The following is a 7,057-nucleotide window of genomic DNA, read 5'->3' as shown; positions in this document are numbered from 1 at the left end:
AACCATGGCCATTTCAGGATTTATTTGTCATTATAGCGAAGCCTAGTCAATCCTAACTAAGAAGTACTTTCCTTGATTGATTCTTTCCTTATGATCATGTCTGAAGGAGAATATGACTAACACGTCTTTCTCAAACTCAAAAATGTACAGAATGCTGGGGGCACCTGGGTGGTGCAGTCAGTTGAGTCTGACTCTTGGTTTTGGCTCAGGTTGTGATCTCAAGGCTCAAGAAATTGAGCCTGCACTGGGCTCTGCATTCAGCACAGAGTGCGCTTCAGATTCTCTCCCTCTGCCCCTCCTGCTCATGCTTTCTCAATCTCTCTCTCTCTCAAATAAATAAATACATCTTTTTTTTTTAAAAAGGAATGTACAGAACCCTGGGGAAAGAAGCCTCTTGGCCCATTTTATTTAATATTTGTTTTAGTTAATTAAGGAAAAACTCTTTATGCTTATAGCTTTTCTATAACGCTAACACCAAAATTAAAAACAAAAATCATACAGATAGGCCAAGTCAATACAATTTGTGATTAGTAAATATTTTGTTGAAATAAAATTGTGTGCATTTTGTTTAGTGGTTGAAAAATACAACGTCAACTTCAATTCTATATTTTATTCCTCTTTTTGGCGTCAGTGACTCTTAGTGCACAGAATGCCTTTTTGCCTGAGAATGATGTAGAAAATTGCTTTATAGACTTCAGGGCTTCGTCTGCTAGTTCAGGATAACCGGACCTTTCTTCTAGCCCAATCTCTCCATGGAGCAGTCCTCAAATGAACATTTCAGTGAAGTGTGTCCTACTCGTTCTATTAGCTGTCTCATTCATTGGAAGGACAGATTAGTATTGCATTGTTAGACCTCCGTTAAGTAGATATAGAGTCCAATCGTTACTTGAATTAGGACGGAGAAAATACCACGCGTTTGCTTCTTTTTACTGCTAATCAACATTTCTAAGTGGCTCAGGGAAATCAGGACTCACCCAGTGACTCTCCTTAGAGTGGGTTTGTCCCGATGGCCGGAGCAAGGTTCTTCGGAGTTAGGTTGTGCCTGACGATCTATCTTGCTAGTAAAAGAGAACAGGATCTCAAAATTCTCATGGATAGTTATTTTGGACCCTGGAGAATATGTCCGGAGAACTAAATGTTTCTGAGCTTCTAATTAGTACAATAGTTGAATTAGGGCTCTTGGAACCAGACAAACCTAGATCCTAATCTCATAACTTTGGGCAAATTACTTATCCTACCCGAGTCTCTGTTTATTTACTGTAACGTGGACATAATACCTATTACACAAAATTGTGATGATTAAATGAGATATACATGCTCAGCACAAGGCATTATGGTGCATTCAATAAAGGGGAGCTATAATTAGGATTCCTCTAGTTAATTAGTTTGGTTAATGTTCTCCTGAGTATGTCTGGGGGGCTTAATCTGCCCTCTATTTTGTGCTCATACTCTCCCACGCTCAGGTAGTTCCTAAGGCTTGGAGAAAAAAGGAGATACTCATCTGCAGAGAATTAACCTTAAAAATGAACCTACTTATGTTTCAGTACATCATCTCCTGGCCAGCCGCATTAGCCTGTGGTAGGCTTAGAACTGGAAGTTACGAGAAAGTATAAGACTGATGGATACGGACCCACTAGGAGTCTGTTTTCTTCTTTTTTGAAGTACAGAAACATACATACTGTATTTGTTTTTCTCTCCCTTGTTTGGAGGGCAATCTATACTTGACATGTTCCTAGTCTGTCATTGGAATATTTTTGTTCCAGGAAGTTCTGAAGAGCAGTCTTTGTTTTTTTGTTTCTTTTCTTTTGTTTTTAAGATTTTTATTTATTTATTTGAGAGAGAGAGGAGAGCACAGAGGGAGAGGGAGAGGGAGAAGCAGACTCTCTGCTGAGCAGAGAGATATGGGGCTGATGCGCGGTTGGATCTTAGGGATCCAGGATCATGACCTGAGCCGAAGGCAGACGCTTAACCGACTGAGCCACCCAGGAGCCCCTGAAGAACAGTCTTTGGTTTGTATGTATGTATGTATGTATGTATTTATTCAGTCTTTGGTTTTTAAACTCTGAAATTAGAATCTATAGCTCTTCCTCTGTGGATCCTAGTCCCCACCATTGATTGCCATGCTGCACTCTCATGAGAGTTGTAATTTAGAGATGTTAGCATATCCGAATCTGGAAATGGAGAAGAGAAAGGAAGAAATCATGAGAGGCTCAGTGTACCTTATGATCAGCTCCTAGTTTAGTGTCCCAGGAAGGTTGCCCTGCATAGGGGTAACCACTCTATCCCCAAGCATCAGATTATTCCCAGAATTACTTCATTTTACTTCAGGAAATTTCAGAGAGTCGAACAAACAGAGATTCATGACAGCTAACCCAGTTCATCTAAAAAGTGCCTCAACTTTTGAAACTGTTGGAGGCTAATAAACATCCACGTCTCCCTGAACAATATAATAAAGTGACTCGGACACAGTGAGCTCCAATAATGTTAGCTGTTGTGTCTAAGATCTTTAACTTTTTAGTTGAGGGATGCTAAGGATTTAGGATCCCATGCAAAATAAAAAATCAACATGAAACTATGATTAAGCACTACTGAGAGTAAGTACTTTAAGACAATGGAAAAACAGGATTTGACTAACAAAGCTGATTTTCATGCTGGCTTCAGAAATCTGTCTGCTACAAAAATGGTGACAGACATAAGATGCCATGCCAGGCCCTTGTGTTGGCAGCTATGTCCTACTTGACTTTTTGAGAGAATAGGGATATATTTTCTGCTGCTGTGTGGAATATGAGGGAGAGAGAATAATCCCATTACATCTAGATACTTCCCATTTTATGGGTCAAGACAAAAGAGTGGATGGGATGCCAACATCAAAGTATGCTCAGGGAGTAGACTCAGACTGTAAAGGATTTCATACTTTCAAATGATTTCCATGTCCAGTGATACTTGAAGTGTTTTTAACACAACCCCGTACTTCCCCTGCAGAAAGATGACATTTTAAAATAATGACTCTGAAAAGTTATTTGTCAAAAATCAAGTAACTAAAGCAAACAGTTTTCTGTGCTCGACATTTATTTGGCTAATTTTCACGTGTCTGTACAGTTTAATAAAGTCCGTTGTAACCTAATGCACTATCTAAACTCAGAACACATTTTATCCACTTATCTCAGAGCCTGTTATTTGATTTTAGTGTGAAAGGAAGGAGTTTATTCTATTTTCCTGGATATTGTTTCTAGGATCAGACTCTTCTTTAAACGTGGCTGGACTTAGGCTTCCACTGTACTTCCTGGTTGGGCTCACCACTCTGCTAACGAAGAGAAAGGATTCCAGTGATTCTCTTTATTGCCAGATGCTTCCGTATTAGTGGTGGGCTGGCAGAGGGAGGCATGGAGATCCGATCTAGAATGTGACTTCTCTCAGAGCTCGCTTTCCTTTTCTCTTCCAGGTAAGGTAGATAAGGTTCCAGAACTTTCTTAGATTGTACAGAGATTGGTTCCTTCTTTCTCAGGATTGTTCCCCTTACTTCTTCTAACCAAGTCTTCTTCTAACCCAGGGATATTGGGACCTGGCTTTCTTTAGATCATTCTAGAGGGGAGCTCTTTGCCTCATCCTCACATTCCCTTAGAGACCTCTTGTCCATTCCCTTCAAGGAGGGAATATGAGAGTGAACCCTTTGCGCTTCTCCCACTCTATCATTTCTTTCCAAGTGTTGGAGTAGTTAACTGGGTTTCTGGAAGGCTGACATCATGGGGCCATGTTTAAGGCCACTAGTATGGTGTGGGACTTCTGCTTATGTCCAGAGCAGGTGGGCCTATGCGCTTCCAGTTTCCACGTGGTCATCAGACGCAAGTCCTGCACTCTCTCCCTGCTCCGGCATCTCTACCTGCCCTTGGTCTGTGTGTTGGGATGGGTTCTCTAGACTCCATGTTCTTATTGACAAGTCTCAAGGACTAGACTGAGAAGGAAGTTAGAAGGTTGGAGTTGGGGAAAGAAGCCTCTATGTTAGTCCCAAGTCTAAGCTGTGTCCCCCTATCTAGCTTTATCAGAGAGCTCGGTCTTTGGGGGTGTTTGAGCATGTGTGTGGTTATTAATAAATCTGATGCCTTTACAACTCCTTACAGTCATGAATCCTGGGTAGATTGGCTCAATTGCTTAGACCCCAGGAAGAAGAGAGTGAGACTTAGGCCAGCACTCCAACTCCTCAAGATACACCCAGTAGTACATCATTGCATCTCCTCAGCTGCTCCAGCCTCCAACTAGGTGGGATCTTGTCCCTCCTTCCCTCTGCCCAGGCAGGCTTTGTATAAAAGCTTTGTTTTTGTTCCAAGAAGATGGCCTTGGTAATTCCTACCCCACTCTATTAAACTTGAGTTTTATTTATGGCCTAGGTTCTGAGCACCATGGTTGACTAGACAGGGATGGAAATAATGATTCCTGGAGAAGTGACTTCACCAGAGGCCTGTTGGGACAAAGGAAAGATCCTTGTACTCACTCTAAGAAGTAGAGTTTTTCATCTGAAGTTCCTGGTGCTGCCATGAGTAGCATGGGGCTGACCCTCTGGTGACTAAGCAATATAAATTCCACTTAAGAAAGAAGCAAAGGAAAAAGGTGCTGCTGCTGAAGGAGAGGGCTATGAGTCCTCCCAGTGGATTTTTCTTAGGGGCCCCACTCGAGGTACTACAGATACTGAAGGAAAGTGGCAATGGGGATTCCCAACAGCAGCAAAGGTACATTGCTGAGAGGTGCTCAGGTACATCGAAACCACTTGGTAGCCACCTCCCCTTGGCTTGGATACAGAAAATAGTAGCTTGAGAGATACTCTGCCTTTCCCAGAGGGGGACAAGTGGACCCCAGGGGCCAGAGGGACAAGGAACAGTTGGTGGGGCCGGGCTCTGGGATTCAGCGCTTACCGTCACCCCGCATGAGGTCTCTCCGTTTAGGGGAGTGTGGTTCAAGGCCAGCCCTATGTCGAGCAGATACTGGTGGGAAATGCAGTAGGACGGGAGGGCGTGTGGTCCAGTAAGAGTAAAAGCAAAGCTTCCTCTGAACGTAACTCTGCACGCTAAGGCGGGGGGAGGCGCAGGTGAGAGACACATGTATTTAAATTCTGTAAGGTCATAAGATCTGAAGTGAATGTCCTGGGAGAACAGTGTGAAATGGCTGTGGAGTCCAAACCAGGGCTATTTTTTATTAAATATTAATGCCACACATTTCTGCAGGGTTCACAGAACAGATGTTAGTCCTGACATTGTGGCGATTTAATTGACTAAGAATATTTCCTGTCATTTTTATCAATGTCTGGCTTTCCAATGTCTGCTAAATCTGAAAATATAAAACACAGGAAGAGATAATTAATACTCCGTTTCCATCCGTGGTTACCTGGATATTGCCCCCTAGAGAAGTCGGAGCCTTCTCCTGAGTATTTTTCTTGGAGGCAGAGACAGGCCGAGCTGACCTCGTCTCCCTGCAAATTGTTCCACGGGGCCTTTAGCTGGAGAACAGCCCACTCCGTAAGCGCGATTCTTGCTTTCCTGTTGGTTTTAAGAAAATAAGCAAATTCTAAAGAAGCTTTGCCTTTGTGGCAAAAACTCCGAAGGATTCTGTGACTTTTCCCTTTCTTTCTAAATCCTCCCCTACTCTCCCAAGTCCTTTCGCTCAACATCTCCCTAGATTGGAAACAACAGCCACAAAGGCTCTTTGACAGCCGAATCTTTGTGGAGGGACCTTTCCACGTAGAATCCAAGGGAGGGGATAGGACTTATTTTGAGCGAATTCACAGTGACCTAAAATGTGGCTTCTAGTGATTTAGCATCAGGAAATATTTGCTAAGTAGAGAGCTCAGGAAAGAACAATTCTAAAACGAGTCTTGGTCAGGTGCAGCTTATAATGGGCCTATTCATAGGGAAAAAAAAAAAAGTCCTTGGTCCCGTCCTCACAAAAATTACATTATTTACGTGGAAAAACTGTGGTCACACATTTGCCCTGCAAGGAAGGCCCTGTTGCTCTACGTTTATTAAACGATTCTGGCCGCCACGCTGAAGTTTCTGTTACAACCTCCAGGGAGAGCAGCTCATGGTAAGAGAGGGAGAAAGGAGAAGATGTGTTGTTCTCAGCCCAGGACGTTAAATCATTGCAGTAATGATTTTAGAGGAAATGAGGCAAAATTGGGCTAAATGAGAACCTGCTGGTGCGGCGTGGGAATTACCTCGAGCGGCTCGGGAAAGGCCCGAACACTGTGCCGTCTGTGCCCTCTGTGCAGGGGATTTGCAGGTGGGCCCACCTGTCTGCTTCCCAAAGCAGCCTGTGTGCTCGTTGTCCGGGCCCGGGAGCACGGGCCGTGGGCTGGGGGGCTCGGATCGCGAGCCGTGGAAGTGCCAGTCACCTTTCGAAGGTTGTTTTGAGGTTGCCAAAAGAAGTGACCCGGGTGTGACAGAGAGGCCAGGGTCCAGGCTGCTGACTGGTGTGACAGGAGAGGGGCTGAGGACCTGGGGACCCTGCTGGAGACTCACTGCGGCTGCTGTGTGTTGTCATTTTAGGGGCACGTGTGTCTGAGCCCGTAGGGCCACTCTCGGGGCTGGTCTTTGAGGGAAGGCTTGGCTTCTGAAGGGCCCTTGAGAAAATACCCATGAGCTTCCTTGGCCGTGACACCAATGAGTAGATGGGCCCACAGGATGAACCACAGTCTGGACGCCGAGGGCGAGGACCCACACCCAGTAAGGTCTGAGGCGGGTAGGGAGGCTGGGGGAGCCCCGGGCCTGGAGCTTCCTTGCACGGGGGGCCCCCAGGCGCATCCAGGGTGAAAGCACAGCAGCAGGGCATTCAGAAATTGGAAGCTCCACGAGAAAAGCTAACAAAAGGAGGCCGAGAAGGTCTGAGGCAGGTGTCGCCGTCCTTGCCAGGGCCTGCTCTGGGTGCGGCGTGTCGCCTCCCACCAGCCCCCCGGAGGGCTTGTGCCTTCCTCCGCCTGTGCTCTGGGCCCGAGTCTAGGCCCCACCGTTGTAAGGGGGGTTCTGACAGGAAGACGGAGGCCCTTCCTAAACACCGCCCGGCCCTGAGCGTC

The sequence above is a fragment of the Vulpes vulpes genome, chromosome 16 (assembly GCF_048418805.1).
Source record: "Vulpes vulpes isolate BD-2025 chromosome 16, VulVul3, whole genome shotgun sequence".
NCBI lineage: Eukaryota > Metazoa > Chordata > Mammalia > Carnivora > Canidae > Vulpes > Vulpes vulpes.
This window is presented reverse-complemented; position numbering follows the sequence as displayed.